This window comes from Bombina bombina, chromosome 1, assembly GCF_027579735.1.
Source record: "Bombina bombina isolate aBomBom1 chromosome 1, aBomBom1.pri, whole genome shotgun sequence".
Taxonomy (NCBI): domain Eukaryota; kingdom Metazoa; phylum Chordata; class Amphibia; order Anura; family Bombinatoridae; genus Bombina; species Bombina bombina.
The window spans coordinates 474,413,414-474,433,583 of record NC_069499.1 but is presented as its reverse complement, the minus strand read 5'-3'; the positions used below and the strand labels follow the sequence as shown (position 1 = coordinate 474,433,583).

General features: G+C 39.5%; 1 protein-coding gene across 1 annotated transcript in view; it reads left to right on the top strand.

Annotated features, from left to right (window-relative positions):
* The window catches only part of LOC128645483 (interferon-inducible double-stranded RNA-dependent protein kinase activator A homolog A-like), a 55,990-nt gene that overhangs the window by 24,237 nt on the left and 11,583 nt on the right, over window positions 1–20,170 (top strand). The window lies entirely within an intron of this gene.

Genomic DNA, 20,170 nt, shown 5'->3' with positions numbered 1-20,170 from the left:
GGTGTTTTGAGGACCAGTTCCTAGCCGCCTCTGTTGGATAGTCATCATACTCCATATACATGGATTCTCTTCTGTCACCCGTACAGCACTGGATTGGCTGTCTACTGGAAGCAGTATTTTCCTGCAAGTGGTAAGCCCAGTAGTTAGGGGGCCTACTAGGTAAGTATGGGGTTTGTTATTGTATGCACTCACTTAGCCTATAAGTTATTAGTAGGTACACTTGGAGTTGTGCATCATAGCTAGGGGACTATTATTACAGGCATCTATTTTTTTTTTTTTTTTTTTTTTTTTTTTTTTATATGGAATTGGGCCTAAGGGATCTTTATAGAATTTTTTTATAACCTATATCTTTTAATGCATGTCAGATTTTTAAGCATGTTATGGTGTTTGCATTTTTCTGCCTATTTTCGAGTAGATCTTCGTTTAGTACACGTTGGGTTTGCGCATGCATGTATCTAGTTTTCTTAGCTTGCATAGTCTATTTGGCACGTTTTTGTTTGTGATTTCAGGTTTTGTTTTTATTTCTCAATCCTGGTACTTTAATTCCCCCCCCCCCCCTTCTATGCTGTGTCGGGTTAGCGATCATTGTTTCTTCAGGACTGCTGGATGAACTCTTAAAGGGACAGTCTAGGCCAAAATAAACTTTCATGATTCAGATAGAGCATGTAATTTTTAAACAATTTTCCAATTTACTTTTATCACCAATTTTGCTTTGTTCTCTTGGTATTCTTAGTTGAAAGCTTAACCTAGGAGGTTCATATGCTAATTTCTTAGACCTTGAAGCCCACCTCTTTCAGATTGTATTTTAACAGTTTTTCACCACTAGAGGGTGTTAGTTCACATATTTCATATAGATAACACTGTGCTCGTGCACGTGAAGTAATCTGGGAGCTGGCACTGATTGGCTAGACTGCAAGTCTGTCAAAAGAACTGAAAAAAGGGGCAGTTTGCAGAGGCTTAGATACAAGATAATCACAGAGGTTAAAAGTATATTATAACTGTGTTGGTTATGCAAAACTGGGAAATGGGTAATAAAGGGATTATCTATCTTTTAAAACAATAAAAATTCTGGTGTAGACTGTCCCTTTAACGATCCTTCGCATTTTCCAGCTTCTCTTGTGTGGAGTGGATAAGGTTTTCAATTCTGCCAACAGCTTCTTTTGGGGATGCAAGATTGTTTGTTTGTTTTTCCTTGCCTTTATTCCTTATTTATGATTATAATGCTTTAATCATTTATATAGATTTGTTTCCACATTATTATTTTTTTGTGGTTCCTTAGGCCTCTTACTTCATTATTGAGCATACTGAAACTATCCCCACTACTGTGAATGTTCCTCAGATCCACTAAACCAGACATCCTTAAACTTGGTTCTTCAGAGGTTTTGGAACTAAATTTCCCAAGATGCTCAGCCAGGGTATCTGCATATGGAAACACTTTCCTACTAATACTTTTTTTTTTTTTTTGCAAGCTTGTTATAATACTCCCTGCTCAGCTTTGCAAATCTTATATGGATTATTTAATAATGCATTCTAATCGGATCAATGCTGCTCTTGCTTCTAAGGGTATTTGTCCTCCCTTGGTGTATTCCATAAAATGCAGTTCTACAGATTTTCCACATTATTTCAATATTTTGTATGCTCTACTGTATCTGAAATGTTGGCAGCTATGCCTCCTCCAAGTAAGGTGAGGTATTTTCAGATGATCAGGAGTCAGTTTCTGATCAAGAAATAGAATTAACCTCTCCTGTTTAAGCTTAAACATCTTCATTTTCTTTTAAGAGAAGGGTTATGTATCTTAGGGGTTCGGGATACCAAGGTTTCTGAGGCTCAGTCTGTGAAACAATTGGATTTGAGTGTTAAACCTACTGCTAAGTCTCTAGAGGTTTTTCTAGTTCCAAATGCTATCTCTGAATTAATTTCTAAAGAATGGTCTAAGCCAGGTATCTTATTTTTTATTTTTTTTATTTTTTTATATATATATCCTGCTTTCAAATTTAAGAAGAGGTTTCCTATTTCCTGCTTCTTATATAGAGCTTTGGGAAACTATCCCTAAAGTGGATTGGGCTATTTCTACTCTGACTAGACGTACTACTCTATTTTTTTTCTTCTTCTTGAGAATATTACATCTTTTAAGGACCCTATTTATAGAAAGCAGGATTTTCTTTTTATACCTGCAATTAGTATTGCTTGTGTTGCTGCAGCCTCTACTCTTTGGTGTGAAGATTTGTCAGAGCAGTTCTCAGAGGAGTTTGCTGGTGAAGAGGTTTTTGAATCATTTAAGGCAACTAATGCTTTCATTTGTGATGCTGTTGACATTAAGATCAATGCCAAGAATATAGCATTAACAGTTCTGAACAGGAGGGCCTTGATGGTTGAAATCATAATCAGCTGACATGGTTTCTAAGTCTAGGCTTTTTGTCCCTTCCTTTTTCAGGAAAAAATGTATTCGGACCTTCTCTGGATATTATTATTTATTATTATTATTATTATTATTATTGTCGCTTTTCAGGATAAAAAAGTTAAAGGGACAGTCAAGTCCAAAAACATCTTTAATGTTTCAAATAGGGCATGTAATTTTAAAAACCTTTCCAATTTACTTTTATCACCAATTTTGCTTTGTTCACTTGGTATTCTTAGTTGAAAGCTAAACCTAGGAAGGCTCATATGATTTCTAAGCCCTTGAAGGCCGCCTCTACTTGCATGGTTTTGTATTTGCTTTTCACAACAGGGGAGAGCTAGTTCAGGTAAACCATATAGATAACATTGTGAGCACGACCGTGGATTGTGGCAGACACTGCACTAATTGGCTAAAATGAAAGTCAATAGATAATAAATAAAATGTCATGTGATCAGGGGACTGTCAGATGATGCTTTGGTACAAGGTAATCACCGAGCTAAAAAGTATATTAATATAACCGTGGTGGTTGTGCAAAACTGGGGATTGGATAATAAAGGGATTATCTATCTTTTAAAACAACAAAAAAATCTGGTGTTGACTGTCCCTTTTAAGGGTAAAAGCAGGGATTTTAATTATTTTCGTTTTGTTAGTTTATGAACCAGAAGTCCTCCTCCTTCCTCTCAAAAACAGGGTTCTTCCAGATTTTCTTGGAAGCCAAATCCTTATTGTAGCAAGTCAAAGCAGTCCAAGAAACCTTTCTCTTCTACCAAGTCAGCATGAAGGTGCAGCCCTTGATCCAGATCTTCTGGTAGGGGGCAGATTACTCCTTTTTCAGAGGGCTTAGTTTCAGTCTGTTGAAGATCCATGGGTTCTAAATATTTAGTTGCATGGGTTTTATTCCAACCTCTTTATTGTTCCCAAGAAGAGGTAACTTGCAGGCCTGTTCTGGATTTAAAAACTTTAAAGGGATAGTCTAGTCAAAATGAAACTCATGATTCAGATAGAGCATGCAATTTTATAATTTACTCCTATAAGTTTTTCTTTATTCTTGTGGTATCTTTATTTGAAAAAGCAAGAATGTAAGCTGAGGATCTGGACCATTTTTGGTTCAGCACCTGGGTAGCACTTTCTGATTGGTGGCTACATTTAGACATCAATCAGAAAGCCCTACCCAGGTGCTGAACCAATAATGTCTGGGCTCCTCAGCTTACATTCTTGCTTTTTCAAATAAAGATACCAACAAGAGAATGAAGAAAACCTAATTGGAGTAAATTAGAAAGTTGCTTAAAATTGCATGCTCTTTATGAATCATGAACGTTTTTAGTTTTGACTATTCATTTAAACAAGTTTCTCAGGGTTCCTTCTTTGAACATGGAAACAATACAAACTATTGTTCAGCAAGGGCAGTTTATGTCCACAATAGATTTGAAGGATGCTTATGTTCCTATTTGCATTCCTGGACAAGCAGTTTGTCTTCTGTTTGTTCTGGTTTCTGCTCTGAGAATCTTCACAAAGTTTCTGGGGACTCATCAGTAATAAGAGCTCAGGGTGTTTCAATTGTTCCTTACCTGGGCGATATCTTGGTATAGGGTTCATCTTTACATTTAGTAGTATCTCATACAGACAGACGTTTCTTCAAAAGCAATGGAGTTCTCTTTCTCCTCAGTCCAGGGTTACTTTCCTAAGTGTCATAATAGATTCAGTCTCCATGAGACTTTCCTTGACAGATCAAAGAAGGTTGATACTTCTCTCAGCTTGTGCAAATCTTCAGTCTGTTCCATTCCCTTCTGTAGTTATTTGCATGAAAGTATTAGGTCTGATGATAGTAGCTTCTGATTCTATTTATGGTATTTTGTTTGCTCAGTTTCACATGAGAGCTCTTTAACTTTTGTATGCTTTGTCAGTGGTGCAGGGATAACACTCGGTTGTCTCAGAAGATTATTCTTTTCCTTGTCTTGGTAAATACTTCATCAATCCATTGTTCAAATGGGAATCCTTCTGTCTGTCCAAATTGGACTGTGATCACAACAGATTCAAGTGTTTTGAGTTTGGGGTGCAGTCTGACGGTCTCAGGGGACACAGGGAGTTTGGTCTCCTTGGGAGACGAGGTTGCTGTTAAATGTACTGTAACTATGCAATTTTTAAGACTCTTCAGAATTGGCCTCTACTGAAAAAAGTAACTTATCTGTTTCCAGTCAGACAATATTACAGCAGTGGCCTACATCCGTAATCAAGGGGGAACACTCAGATCCCTAGCCATGAGGGAAGTGTCTAGACTGTTTCTGACTTGGGCAGAAAACAATTTTTCTTTCATGTAATTGGCAAGAGTCCATGAGCTAGTGACGTATGGGATATACAATCCTACCAGGAGGGGCAAAGTTTCCCAAACCTCAAAATGCCTATAAATACACCCCTCACCACACCCACAATTCAGTTTTACAAACTTTGCCTCCTATGGAGATGGTGAAGTAAGTTTGTGCTAAGATTTCTACGTTGCTATGCGCTTCTCAGCATTGTTGAAGCCCGATTCCTCTCAGAGTACAGCGAATGTCAGAGGGACGTGAAGGGAGTATCACTTATTGAATACGATGATTTCCCTAACGGGGGTCTATTTCATAGGTTCTCTGTTATCGGTCGTAGAGATTCATCTCCTACCTCTATTTTCAGATCGACGATATACTCTCAATTTACCATTACCTCTACTGATAGCCAAACCAGTACTGAAACAGTTATTCGCTATATGTGGATGGGTGTCTTTTGGTAAGTATGTTTTATTACTTAAGGCACCTCAGCTATGGTTTTGCACTTTATGCATTTATATCAAGTTCTAAATATATGTACTGTATTGTACTTATATTTGCCATGAGTCAGGTTCATGTATTTCCTTCTGCAGACTGTCAGTTTCATATTTGGGGAAAATAAACATTTTTTTAAGAATTTTTTTTTTCTTACCTGGGGTTTAGTCTTTTTTTCAATTGACTACTTTCTTGCAGATTGCGGGCGGTATTAGGCCCGCTGGTGCACCAAATGCTAGACTTTATTGCGTCATTCTTGGCGCGAGAATTTTTTTTGGCGCTAAAAATACGTCTGACGCAACTTCGTAATTTCCGGCGTCATAGTTGACGCCGAAGCCTTACACACGGTTGCGTCATTAGTGACGCAAGTGTGTCATTTCCGGTTATTATTGGCGCCAAAAAAGTTTTCAGTTACGTTGTGCGTCATACTTGGTGCCAAACTTTTTCATTATTTTAATACCCCATTGATGTTTGCCTCTTGGCTTTTTTTCTCCATCAGAGGGCTATGCTATTTGCATTTTTTCCCATCCCTGAAACTGTCATATAAGGAAATTGATAATTTTGCTTTATATGTTTGTTTTTTATTTTACATTTTGCAAGAGGTCTTAATCTGATCCTGCCTCAGAAGTTTCTGCTGGAACATTGCTGCCTGACATTGGTTCTACCAAAGCTAAGTGCATTTGGTGCATTTGTTGTAAGATTGTGGAAATTATTTCGCCGAATGTCATTTTGTAATAGTTGTCATGATAAACTTTTACATGCAGATAGTGTGTCCATCAGTAATAGTACATTGCCAGTTGCAGTTCCTTCAACTTCTAATGTACATGATATACCTATGAATTTTAAAGAATTTGTTTCTGATTCTATCCAGAAGGCTTTGTCTGCATTTCCACCTTCTAATAAACGTAAAAGGTCTTTTTAAAACTTCTCATTCAGTTGATGAAATTTCAAATGACCAACAACATAATAATTTATCCTCCTCTTATGAGGATCTATCTGATGCAGAAGATCCTCCCTCAGACATTGACACTGACAAATCTACTTATTTATTTAAAATAGAGTATATGCGTTCTTTATTAAAAGTGTTAATTACTTTGGATATTGAGGTAACCAGTCCTCTTGACGTTAAAGGGACAGTCTACCATAGAATTGTTATTGTTTTAAAAGATAGATAATCCCTTTATTACCCATTCCCTAGTTTTGCATAACCAACACAGTTATATTAATATACTTTTTACCTCTGTGATTACCTTGTATCTAGGAACCTTCTTCCAGCCCCCTGATCACATGACTGTGACTGTTTATTATCTATTGTCTTGCATTTAGTATTGTTTGGTGCTATATCTTAAATAACCCCCTATGCCTGAACACAGTGTTATCTATATGGCCCATGTGTACTTTCTGTCTCTTTGTGTTGAAAAGAGATTTAAAAAGCCTGTGATAAGAGGCAGCCCTCAAAGGCTTAGAATTAGCATATGAGCCTACCTATGTTTAGTTTAAACTAAGAATACCAAGAGAAAAAAGCAAATTTGATGATAAAAGTAAATTGGAAAGTTGATTAAAATTACAAGTCCTATCTAAATAATTAAAGTTTAATTTATACTACGCTGTCCCTTTAAGTCTAATAAACGTGTAAATGCTGTTTTTAAACCTCCTGTGGTTTCTCCAGGGGTTTTTCCTATTCCTGAGGCTATTTCTGATATGATTTCTAAGGAATGGAATAAGCCAGGTGGTACTTTTATTCCTTCTTCAAGGTTTAAAAAATTGTATCCTTTACCAGCAAATTCTATAGAGTTTTGGGAAAAAATCCCCAAAGTTAATGGGGCTATTTCTACTCTTGCTAAACGTACCAGTATTCCTATCAAAGATAGTACTTCCTTTAAGGATCCTTTAGATAGGAAGCTTGAATCTTATCTAAGGAAAGCCTATTTATATTCAGGTCATCTTCTCAGACCTGCAATTTCTTTGGCTGATGTTGCGGCTGCATCAACTTTCTGGTTGGAGAATTTAGCGCAACAAGAATTGGATTCTGACATATCTAGCATTATTCGCTTACTGCAATATGCTAATCATTTTATTTGTGATGCCATTTTTGATATTATCAAAATTGATGTTAGATCCATGTCTTTAGCTATATTAGCTAGAAGAGCTTTGTGGCTTAAATCTTGGAATGCTGATATGACATCTAAATCTAGATTACTATCTTTCTTTCCAAGGTAGTAATTTTATTTGGTTCTCAGTTGGATTCTATTATTTTAACTGTTACTGGGGGAAAGGGAGTTTTTCTGCCTCAGGATAAAAAACCTAAGGCTTCTAACCGTTTTCGTTCCTTTCGTCAAAATAAGGAACAAAAACTCAATCCTTCCCCCAAGGAATCGGTTTCTAATTGGAAGCCTTCCTCAAATTGGAATAAATCCAAGCCATTTAAGAAACCAAAGTCAGCCCCTAAGTCTGCATGAAGGTGCGGCCCTCATTCCAGCTCAGCTGGTAGGGGGCATATTAAGGTTTTTCAAGGATATTTGGATAAATTCTGTCCAAAATCAATGGATTCAGAGCATTGTTTCTCAAGGGTATCTAACAGGATTCAGGTAAGACCTGCTGTGAAAAGATTTTTTTTTTCTCTCGCGTATCCCAGCAAATCCAGTAAAAGCTCAGGCTTTCCTGGAGTCTTCAGGTGTAATCATGCTAGTTCCTTTTCAGGAACAAGGTTTGGGGTTTTATTCAAATCTATTCATTGTCCCAAAGAAGGAAAATTTATTCAGACCAGTTCTGGATCTGAAAATTTTGAATAGTTATGTAAGAGTAACAATTTTCAAGATGGTGACTATAAGGACTATTCTGCCTTTTTGTTCAGCAAGGACATTATATGTCCACAATAGACTTGCAGGATGCATACCTTCATATTCCGATTCATCCAGAACATTATCAGTTCCTGAGATTCTCTTTTCTAGACAAGCATTACCAATTTGTTGCTCTTCCATTTGGCCTAGCAACAGCTCTAAGAATCTTTTCAAAGGTTCTAGGTGCCCTACTCTCTGTAATCAGAGAACAGGGTATTGCAGTGTTTCCTTATTTGGACGATATCTTGGTACTAGCTCAGTCTTTACGTTCTGCAGAATCTCACACGAATCAACTAGTGTTGTTTCTTCGGAAACATGGTTGGAGGATCAATTTACCAAAAAGTTTCTTGATTCCTCAGACAAGGGTCACCTTTTTAGGCTTCCAGATAGATTCAGTGTCCATGACTCCGTCTCTAACAGACAAGAGACGTTTGAAATTGGTTGCAGCCTGCCGGCACCTTCAGTCTGTCATTCCCTTCAGTGGCTATGTGCATGGAAGTTTTAGGTCTCATGACTGCAGCATCGGACGCGATCCCCTTTGCTCGTTTTCACATGAGACCTCTACAGCTTTGTATGCTGAACCAATGGTGCAGGGATTATACAAAGATATCACAATTAATATCCTTAAATCCCAATATTCGACACTCTCTGACGTGGATAGATGACCATTGTTTAATTCAAGGAGCTTCTTTTGTTCGGCCAACCTGGACTGTGATCACAACAGATGCAAGTCTTTCAGGTTGGGGAGCTGTTTGGGGATCTCTGACAGCACAAGGGGTTTGGAAATCTCAAGAGGCGAGATTGCCAATAAATATTTTAGAACTCCGTGCAATTCTCAGAGCTTTTCAGTTTTGGCCTCTGTTAAAGAGAGATTCGTTCATTTGTTTTTAGACAGACAATATCACAACAGTGGCATATGTCAATCATCAGGGTGGGACTCGCAGTCCTCAAGTTATGAAAGAAGTATCTCGGATACTTGCTTGGGCGGAATCCAGCTCCTGTCTAATCTCTGCGGTGCATATCCCAGGTGTAGACAATTGGGAGGCAGATTATCTCAGCGGTCAGACTTTACATCCAGGGGCGTGGTCTCTCCATCCAGATGTGTTTTCTCAGATTGTTCAGATGTGGGGTCTTCCAGAGATAGATCTCCTGGCCTCTCATCTAAACAAGAAACTTCCCAGATACCTGTCCAGGGATGTTCAGGCGGAAGCTGTGGATGCGCTGATACTTCCTTGGTGTTATCATCCTGCTTACATTTTCTCGCCTCTAGTTCTCCTTCCAAGAGTGATCTCCAAAATCATCATGGAACAATTGTTTGTGTTGCTGGTGGCTCCAGCATGGCCACACAGGTTTTGGTATGCGGATCTGGTTCGGATGTCCAGTTGCTAGCCTTGGCCACTTCCGTTAAGGCCAGACCTACTGTCTCAAGGTCCGTTTTTCCATCAGGATCTCAAATCATTAAATTTGAAGGTATGTAAATTGAACGCTTAGTACTAAGTCATAGAGGTTTGTCTGACACGGTGATTAATACTATGTTATAAGCTCGTAAATCTGTCTCTAGAAAGATTTATTATAGAGTTTGGAAGACTTGCATTTCATGGTGGTGTTCTCATAAATTCTCTTGGCATTCTTTTAGAATTCCTAGAATTTTACAGTTTCTTCAGGATGGTTTGGATAAGGATTTGTCTGCATGTTCCTTGAAGGGACAAATCTCTGCTCTTTCTGTTTTATTTCACAGAAAGATTGCTATACTTCCTGATATTCACTGTTCTGTACAAGCTTTAGTTTGTATTAAGCCTGTCATTAAATCAATTTCTCCTCCTTGGAGTCTTAATTTGGTTTTGAAGGCTTTACAGGCTCCTCCATTTTAGCCTATGCATTCTTTGGACATTAAACTACTTTCTTGGAAAGTGTTGTTCCTTTTGGCTATCTCTTCTGCTAGAGTTTCTGAGCTATCTGCTCATTCTTGTGAGTCTCCTTTTCTGATTTTTCATCAGGATAAGGCAGTTTTCAAGACTTCTTTTCAATTTTTACCTAAGGTTGTGAATTCTAACAACATTAGTAGAGAAATTGTTGTCCCTTCCCTGTGTCCTAATAGCTTCTGCTATTTCCTAGGCTTCTTGGTTAAAACTTTTGATTCATCAAGCATTCTACTAGATCAGTCTCCACTTCGTGGGCCTTTAAGAATGAAGCTTCAGTTGATCAGATTTGCAAAGCGGCAACTTGGTCCTCTTTGCATACATTTACTAAATTCTACCGTTTTGATGTGGTCCTCTTTGCATACATTTACTAAATTCTACCGTTTTGATGTATTTGCTTCTTCAGAAGCAGTTTTTGGTAGAAAAGTTCTTCAGGCAGCTGTTTCAGTTTTATTCTTCTGCTTTTGATTTAAGTTTTTTTCTTTCATTTATGAGAATAAACTTATTTTTTTGGGTTGTGGATTCATTTTTTCAGTGGAAAATGGCTGTTTTTATTTTTATCCCTCCCTCTCTAGTGACTCTTGCATGGAGTTCCACATCTTGGGTATTAATTAAATTAAATTTTGCACTGACCTAATCACCTTGCATAACTTTGTATCTTCTGCAAAAATACTAATGTTGCTATTTAAACCTTCCTCATTGATAAAAAATAAATAAATTAAAAACTGGTCATTTTTATTTCCCTGATGGAACAAACAGCCCTATATTTCCAACCAGTAAGTAGGTCCTTGAATTGTATCTTCTGACTGTTTTGCATTTCAGTGTAGAGCCATAGTTTGAATGGATCTTTCATTATAAGTTCTAATTTTCAAATTATGTATCCTGATTAGATTGGGAACTTTGGCTAAATTATGTTAGGATTACTCAGGATATCAGACCCTACAAGCCCCCTCAGTCTTAGAAGTGATGTTGTATTTGTGATAACTTAATTGGGCATTAGTTTGAAATAGTTAGTGGGGTTTGAGGGGCAGAAGTCCCAACTCAAGAGAGAACACAGCTGGTCCCAAGCGGAACCTGCCGCTGATCTAATCTCATGACTCAGATGTGTGATTAGCGGTTTCCCGCTTGGGACCAGCAATGCAGGTAAAGGGGTTAATTAGGTAGCTTATAAGATAATTTCTTTCATGTAATTGGCAAGAGTCCATGAGCTAGTGACGTATCCGATATACAATCCTACCAGGAGGGGCAAAGTTTCCCAAACCTCAAAATGCCTATAAATACACCCCTCACCACACCCACAATTCAGTTTTACAAACTTTGCCTCCTATGGAGGTGGTGAAGTAAGTTTGTGCTAAGATTTCTACGTTGATATGCGCTTCTCAGCATTTTGAAGCCCGATTCCTCTCAGAGTACAGCGAATGTCAGAGGTATGTGAAGGGAGTATCGCATATTGAATGCAATGGTTTTCCTCACGGGGGATCTATTTCATAGGTTCTCCGTTATCGGTCGTAGAGATTCATCTCCTACCTCCCTTTTCAGATCGACGATATACTCATATTCCATTACCTCTACTGATAACCGTTTCAGTACTGGTTTGGCTATCTGCTATATGTGGATGGGTGTCTTTTGGTAAGTATGTTTTCATTACTTAAGACACTCTCAGCTATGGTTTGGCACTTTATGTATTTACAGTATATAAAGTTCTAAATATATGTATTGTACTTATATTTGCCATGATTCAGGTTTTCAGTATATTTCCTTTTGCAGACTGTCAGTTTCATATCTGGGAAATGTTTTTTTATGAATAATTTATTCTTACCTGGGGTATAGTCTTTTTCAAATTGACTGTCTTTTAAATTTGCATGCAGAATTAGGCTCGCAAGGGTGCAAAATACCAACGTTTATTGCGTCATTCTTGGCGCGAAGTTACGTTCATTGACACAAATTCGTCATTTCTGTCGTCTTGGTTGATGCAGAGTCCTTCACAAGGTTGCGTCATCTATGACGCGAGTGTCGTTTTTGGCGCCACAAAAATCTTTTCCTTTTTTGTGCGTCATACTTGCTGCCTAATATTTTCATTATTTAAGACCCCATTTCTATTTGCCTATTGCCTTTTTCTATGTCAGAGGGCTATGCTGTTTGCATTTTTTCCCATTCCTGAAACTGCCATATAAGGAAATTGATAATTTTGCTTTATATGTTGTTTTTTTTCCTCTTACATTTGCAAGATGTCTCAATCTGATCCTGTCTCAGAAATCACTGTTGGAACCCTGCTGCCTGATAACAGTTCTTCCAAAGCGAAGTGCATTTGTTGTAAACTTGTGGAGGTTATACCTCCAGCTGTGGTTTGTAATAGTTGTCATGATAAACTTTTACATGCAGAGAATGTATCCATCAGTAGTAGTTCATTACCTGCACAAGATATACCTGTAAATTTAAGAGAATTTATTTCTGATTCTATTCAGAAGGCTTTGTCTGCCATTCTGCCTTCTAATAAACGTAAAGGTCTTTTTAAAACTTTTCATAAAGTTGATGAAATTTCAAATGACCGGCAACATACTGAATTATCCTTCTCTGTTGAGTATCTATCTGATTCAGAAGATCCTGCCTCAGATTTTGACACTGACAAATCCTCTTATTTATTTAAAATGGAATATATTCGTTCTTTGTTAAAAGAAGTGTTGATTACATTAGATATGGAGGAAACTAGTCCTCTTGATATTAAAACTAGTAAGCATTTAAATTCTGTTTATAAACCTCCTGTGGTTACTCCAGAGGTTTTTCCAGTTCCTGCTGCTATTTCTGATATGATTTCTAAGGAATGGAATAGGCCTGGTGGTACTTTTATTCCTTCAAGGTTTAAAAAATTGTATCCTTTGCCAGCAGTTAGATTGGAGTTTTGGGAAAAGATCCCCAAAGTTGATGGGGCTATCTCTACTTGCTAAACATACTACTATTCCTACGGAAGATAGTACTTCTTATAAAGATCCTTTAGATAAGAAACTTGAATCTTATCTAAGGAAAGCTTATTTATATTCAGGTCATCTTCTTAGGCCTTCAAATTCTTAGGCTGATGTTGCAGCTGCTTCAACTTTTTGGTTGGAAACTTTAGCGCAACAAGTATCTCATCATGATTTGTCTAGCATTGTTAAGTTGATTCAACATGCTAATAATTTCATTTGTGATGCCATTCTTTGATATCATCAAAATTGATGTTAAATATGTCTTTAGCTGTTTTAGCTAGAAGAGCTTTGTGGCTCAAATCTTGGAATGCTGATATGACTTCTAAGTCCAGATTGCTATCTCTTTCTTTCCAAGGTAATAAATTATTTGGTTCTCGGTTGGATTCAATAATTTCTACTGTCACTGGGGGGAAGGGAGTTTTTTTGCCTCAGGATAAAAGACCTAAGGGTAAATCTAAAGCTTTTAACCGTTTTTCGTTCCTTTCGACAAAATAAGGAACAGAAACCTAATCCTTCCCCAAGGAATCTGTTTCCAATTGGATGCCTTGTTCAAATTGAAATAAATCCAAGCCATTTAAGAGATCAAAGCCACCCCCCAAGTCCGCATGAAGGTGCGGCCCTCATTCCAGCTCAGCTGGTGGGGGGCAGATTGAATCCAATGATTTTGGACCGAATTGGTCCAAACTTCTTTGAAAAATTTTAGAGTATTGTCTCACTGGGGAACGGAATAGGATTCAGAGTAAGACCGCCTATGAGAAGATTTTTTTCTCTCACTCATTCCAGCAAACCCAGTAAAGGCTCAGGCTTTCCTGAAGTGTGTTTCATACCTGGAGTTATAAGGGGTAATCATGCCAGTTCCGTTTCAGGAACAGGGTCTGGGGTTTTATTCAAATCTATTCATTGTCCCAAATAAAGAAAATTCATTCAGACCAGTTGTGGATCTAAAGATTTTGAATCGATATGTAAGAGTACCAACTTTCAAAATGGTGACTATAAGGACCATTCTGCCTTTTGTTCAGCATGGGCATTATATGTCCGCAATAGACTTACAGGATGCATATCTTCATATTCCGATCCATCCGGATCACTATCAGTTCCTAAGATTCTCTTTTCTAGACAAGCATTACCAATTTGTTGCTCTTCCTTTTGGCCTAGCGACAGCTCCAAGAATCTTTTCAAAGGTTCTCGGTGCCCTACTCTCTGTAATCAGAGAGTGGGGTATTGCTGTGTTTCCTTATTTGGATGTTATCTTTACGTTCTGCTCAGTCTTTACGTTCTGCAGAATCTCACACAAATCAAGTAGTGTTGTTTCTTCGAAGACATGGTTGGAGGATCAATTTACCAAAAAGTTATTTGATTCCTCAGACAAAGGTAACCTTTTTAGGTTTTCAGATACATTCAGTGTCCATGACTTTGTCTCTAACAGACAAAAGACTTTGAAATTGGTTGCAGCCTATTGGAACCTTCAGTCTCAGTCATTCCTTTCAATAGCTATGTGCCTTGAAGTTATAGGTCTCATGACTGCAGCATCGGACGCGATCTCCTCGTTTCCATATGGGACCTCTCCAGCTTTGTATGCTGAACCAATGGTGCAGGGATTATACAAGGATATCACAATTAATATCCTTAAATCCCAATGTTCGACTTTCTCTGACTTGGTGGTTAGATCACCATCGAATAATTCTAGGGGCCTCATTTGTGGACTGTGATCACAACAGATGCGAGTCTTTCAGGTTGGGGAGCTGTTTGGGGATCTCTGACAGCACGAGGGGTTTGGAAATCTCAAGAGGCGTGATTACCAATAAATATTTTGGAACTCCAGTTCTCTCTTCAACAGAGGCCAAAACTGAAGAGCCCTGAGAATCGCACGTTCATTTGTTTTCAGACAGAGAATATCACAACTGTGGCATATGTCAATCATCAGGGTGGGACTCAGTCCTCAAACTATGAAAGAAGTATCTCTGATACTTGTTTGGGCGGAATCCAGCTCCTGTCTAATTTCTGCTGTTCATATCCCAGGTATAGACAATTGGGAAGCGGATTACCTCAGTCGTCGGACTTTACATCCGGGAGAATGGTATCTCCACGCAGATGTGTTTTCTCAAGTTTTTCAGATGTGGGGGCTTCCAGAAATAGATCTGATGGCATCTCCTCTAAACAAAAAACTTCCCAGGTACCTGTCCAGGTCCAGGGATCCTCAGGCGGAAGCAGTGGTTGCATTGACACTCCCTTGGTATTATTAACCGGCTTATATTTCTCCAACATAGGTGTGTCCGGTCCACGGCGTCATCCTTACTTGTGGGATATTCTCTTCCCCAACAGGAAATGGCAAAGAGCCCAGCAAAGCTGGTCACATGATCCCTCCTAGGCTCCGCCTTCCCCAGTCATTCTCTTTGCCGTTGCACAGGCAACATCTCCACGGAGATGGCTCAGAGTTTTTTGGTGTTTAAATGTAGTTTTTATTCTTCTATCAAGAGTTTGTTATTTTAAAATAGTGCTGGTATGTACTATTTACTCTGAAACAGAAAAGAGATGAAGATTTCTGTTTACAAGAGGAAAATGATTTTAGCAACCGTTACTAAAATCGATGGCTGTTTTCACACAGGACTGTTGAGAGGAATTAACTTCAGTTGGGGGAAACAGTGAGCAGACTTTGGCTGCTTGAGGTATGACACATTTCTAACAAGACTTGGTAATGCTGGAAGCTGTCATTTTCCCTATGGGATCCGGTAAGCCATTTTCTTAATTTTCAATATAAGAATAAAAGGGCTTCACAAGGGCTTTAAAGACTGGTAGACATTTTTCTGGGCCAAAACGATTACTTTATAAGCATATTTAATGGTTTATAACTTTGGAGAGTTATTTTAATCTTGGGAATTTTGTTAAAAAAACGGCAGGCACTGTATTGGACACCTTTTTCACTGGGGGCCTTTTCTAGTCATAGGCAGAGCCTCATTTTCGCGCCACTAATGCGCAGTTGTTTTTGAGAAGCAAGGCATGCAGATGCATGTGTGAGGAGCTCAGATCCACTGAAAAAGCTTATTGAAGGCGTCATTTGGTATCGTATTCCCCTCTGGGCTTGGTTGGGTCTCAGCAAAGCAGATACCAGGGACTGTATAGGGGTTAAATGTAAAAACGGCTCCGGTTCCGTTATTTTAAGAGTTAAAGCTTTCAAATTTGGTGTGCAATACTTTTAAGGCTTTATGACACTGTGGTGAAATTTTGGTGAATTTTGAACATTTCCTTCATACTTTTGCGTATATTCAGTAAAAAAGTGTGTTCAGTTTAAAATTTAAAGAGACAGTAACGGTTTTATTTTAAAACGTTTTTTGTGCTTTGTTATCAAGTTTATGCCTATTAACATGTCTGAACTATCAGATAGACGATGTTCTGTATGTTCGGAAGCCAAGGTTCCTATCCATTTAAATATGTGATGAATGTGACAATCAAAGTAGGGACAATGATGCCACTGATAATAATGTTGCCCAAAATGATTCCTTAAGTGAGGGGAGTAAGCATGGTACTGCATCATCTCCTTCTAGGTCTACACCAGTCTTGCCCACTCAGGAGGCCCCTAGTGCATCTAGAGCGCCAATCCTCCTTACTATGCAACAATTAACGGCTGTAATGGATAATTCTATTAAAAACATTTTAGCCAAAATGCCCACTTATCAGCGAAAGCGCGACTGCTCTGTTTTAGATACTGAAGAGCATGAGGACGCTGATGATAATGGTTCTGACATGCCCTTACACCAGTCTGAAGGGGCTAGGGAGGTTTTGTCTGAGGGAGAAATTTCAGATTCAGGAAAAATTTCTCAACAAGCTGAACCTGACGTTATTACATTTTAATTTAAATTGGAACATCTCCGCGCTCTGCTTAAGGAGGTGTTATCTACTCTGGATGATTGTGACAATTTGTTCATTCCAGAGAAATTATGTATGATGGACAGGTTCCTAGAGGTCCCGGTGCCCCCCGAAGCTTTTCCTATACCCAAGCGGGTGGCGGACATTGTAAATAAAGAATGGGAAAGGCCCGGCATACCTTTTGTCCCTCCCCCTATATTTAAGAAATTATTTCCTATGGTCGACCCCAGGAAGGACTTATGGCAGACAGTCCCCAAGGTCGAGGGGGCGGTTTCTACTCTAAACAAACGCACCACTATCCCTATAGACGATAGTTGTGCTTTCAAAGATCCTATGAATAAAAAATTAGAGGGTTTGCTTAAAAAGATGTTTGTTCAGCAAGGTTACCTTCTACAACCAATTTCATGCATTGTTCCTGTCACTACAGCAGCGTGTTTCTGGTTCGAAGAACTAGAAAAGTCGCTCAATCAAGCATCTTCTTATGAGGAGGTTATGGACAGAGTTCAAGCACTTAAGTTGGCTAACTCTTTTAACTTAGACGCCACTTTGCAGTTAGCTAGATTAGCGGCGAAAAATTCAGGTTTTGCTATTGTGGCGCGCAGAGCGCTTTGGCTGAAGTCTTGGTCAGCGGATGTGTCCTCAAAGAACAGATTGCTTAACATCCCTTTCAAGGGTAAAACGCTGTTTGGCCCTGACTTGAAAGAGATTATTTCAGACATCACTGGGGGAAAGGGCCACGCCCTTCCTCAGGATAGGTCTTTTAAGGCTAAAAATTAAACAAATTTTCGTCCCTTTCGCAGAAACGGACCAGCCTCAAATTCTACATCCTCTAAGCAAGAGGGTAATTCTTCTCAAACCAAGCCAGCCTGGAGACCGATGCAAGGCTGGAACAAAGGTAAGCAGGCCAAGAAGCCCGCTACCAAGACAGCATGAGATGCTGGCACCCGATCCGGGACCGTATCTGGTGGGGGGCAGACTCTCTCTCTTCGCTCAGGCTTGGGCAAGAGATGTTCAGGATCCTTGGGCGCTAGAAATAGTTTCTCAAGGTTATCTCCTGGAATTCAAGGAACTACCCCCAAGGGGGAGGTTCCACAGGTCTCAATTGTCTTCAGACCAAATAAAAAGACAGGCATTCTTACATTGTGTAGAAGACCTGTTAAAAATGGGAGTGATTCATCCTGTTCCATTAGGAGAACAAGGGATGGGGTTTTACTCCAATCTGTTCATAGTTCCCAAAAAAGAGGGAACATTCAGGCCAATTTTGGATCTCAAGATCCTAAACAAATTTCTCAAGGTCCCATCGTTCAAGATGGAAACCATTCGGACAATTCTTCCTACCATCCAGGAAGGTCAATTCATGACCACGGTGGATTTAAAGGATGCGTATCTACATATTCCTATCCACAAGGAACATCATCGGTTCCTAAGATTCGCCTTTCTGGACAAGCATTACCAGTTTGTGGCACTTCCATTCGGACTAGCCACTGCTCCAAGAATTTTCACAAAGGTACTAGGGTCCCTTCTAGTGGTGCTAAGGCCAAGGGGCATTGCAGTAGTACCCTACTTGGACGACATACTGATTCAAGCGTCGTCTCTGCCACAAGCAAAGGCTCATACGGACATTGTCCTAGCCTTTCTCAGATCTCACGGGTGGAAAGTGAACGTAGAAAAAAGTTCTCTATTCCCGTCAACAAGAGTTCCCTTCTTGGGAACAATAATAGACTCCTTGGAAATGAAGATTTTTCTGACAGAAGCCAGAAAATCAAAACTTCTAAGCTCTTGTCAAGTACTTCATTCTGTTCTTCTTCCTTCCATAGCGCAGTGCATGGAAGTAATAGGTTTGATGGTTGCGGCAATGGACATAGTTCCTTTTGCGCGAATTCATCTAAGACCATTACAACTGTGCATGCTCAGACAGTGGAATGGGGATTATACAGATTTGTCCCCGACGATCCAAGTAGATCAGAGGACCAGAGATACACTCCGTTGGTGGTTGACCCTGGACAACCTGTCCCAAGGGATGAGCTTCAGAAGACCAGTGTGGGTCATTGTAACGACCGACGCCAGCCTGGTGGGCTGGGGCGCGGTCTGGAAACACCTGAAAGCTCAGGGTCTATGGTCTCGGGAAGAATCTCTTCTCCCGATAAACATTCTGGAACTGAGAGTGATATTCAATGCTCTCAAGGCTTGGCCTCAACTAGCAAAGGCCAAATTCATAAGGTTTCAATCAGACAACATGACGACTGTTGCATATATCAACCATCAGGGGGGAACAAGGAGTTCCCTGGCGATGGAAGAAGTGACCAAAGTAATTCAATGGGCGGAGCTTCACTCCTGCCACTTGTCTGCAATCCACATCCCAGGAGTGGAAAATTGGGAAGCGGATTTTCTGAGTCGTCAGACATTTCATCCGGGGGAGTGGGAACTCCATCCGGAAATCTTTGCCCAAATAACTCAATTATGGGGCATTCCAGACATGGATCTGATGGCGTCTCGTCAGAACTTCAAGGTTCCTTGCTACGGGTCCAGATCCAGGGATCCCAAGGCGACTCTAGTAGATGCACTTGTAGCGCCCTGGACCTTCAACCTAGCTTATATGTTCCCACCGTTTCCTCTCATTCCCAGGCTGGGAATCAATCAGGAGAGGGCTTCGGTGATCTTGATAGCTCCTGCGTGGCCACGCAGAACTTGGTATGCAGACCTGGTGAATATGTCATCGGCTCCACCATGGAAGCTACCTTTGAGACGGGACCTTCTTGTTCAAGGTCCGTTCGAACATCCGAATCTGGCATCACTCCAACTGACTGCTTGGAGATTGAACGCTTGATTTTATCAAAGCGTGGGTTCTCAGATTCTGTCGTTGATACTCTTATTCAGGCTAGAAAGCCTGTAACTAGAAAAATTTACCATAAAGTATGGAAAAAATATATCTGTTGGTGCGAATCGAAAGGATTCCCATGGAACAGGGTAAAAATTCCTAAGATTCTATCCTTTCTACAAGAGGGTTTGGAGAAAGGATTATCTGCAAGTTCTTTGAAGGGACAGATTTCTGCTTTATCTGTTTTGCTTCACAAGAAGCTGGCGGCTGTGCCAGATGTTCAGGCTTTTGTTCAGGCTCTGGTTAGAATCAAGCCTGTTTACGAACCTTTGACTCCTCCTTGGAGTCTCAATTTAGTTCTTTCAGTTCTTCAAGGGGTTCCGTTTGAACCCTTACATTCCGTAGATATTAAGTTATTATCTTGGAAAGTTTTGTTTTTGGTTGCAATTTCTTCTGCTAGAAGAGTTTCAGAGTTATCTGCTCTGCAGTGTTCTCCTCCTTATCTGGTGTTCCATGCAGATAAGGTGGTTTTGCGTACTAAACCTGGTTTTCTTCCGAAAGTTGTTTCTAACA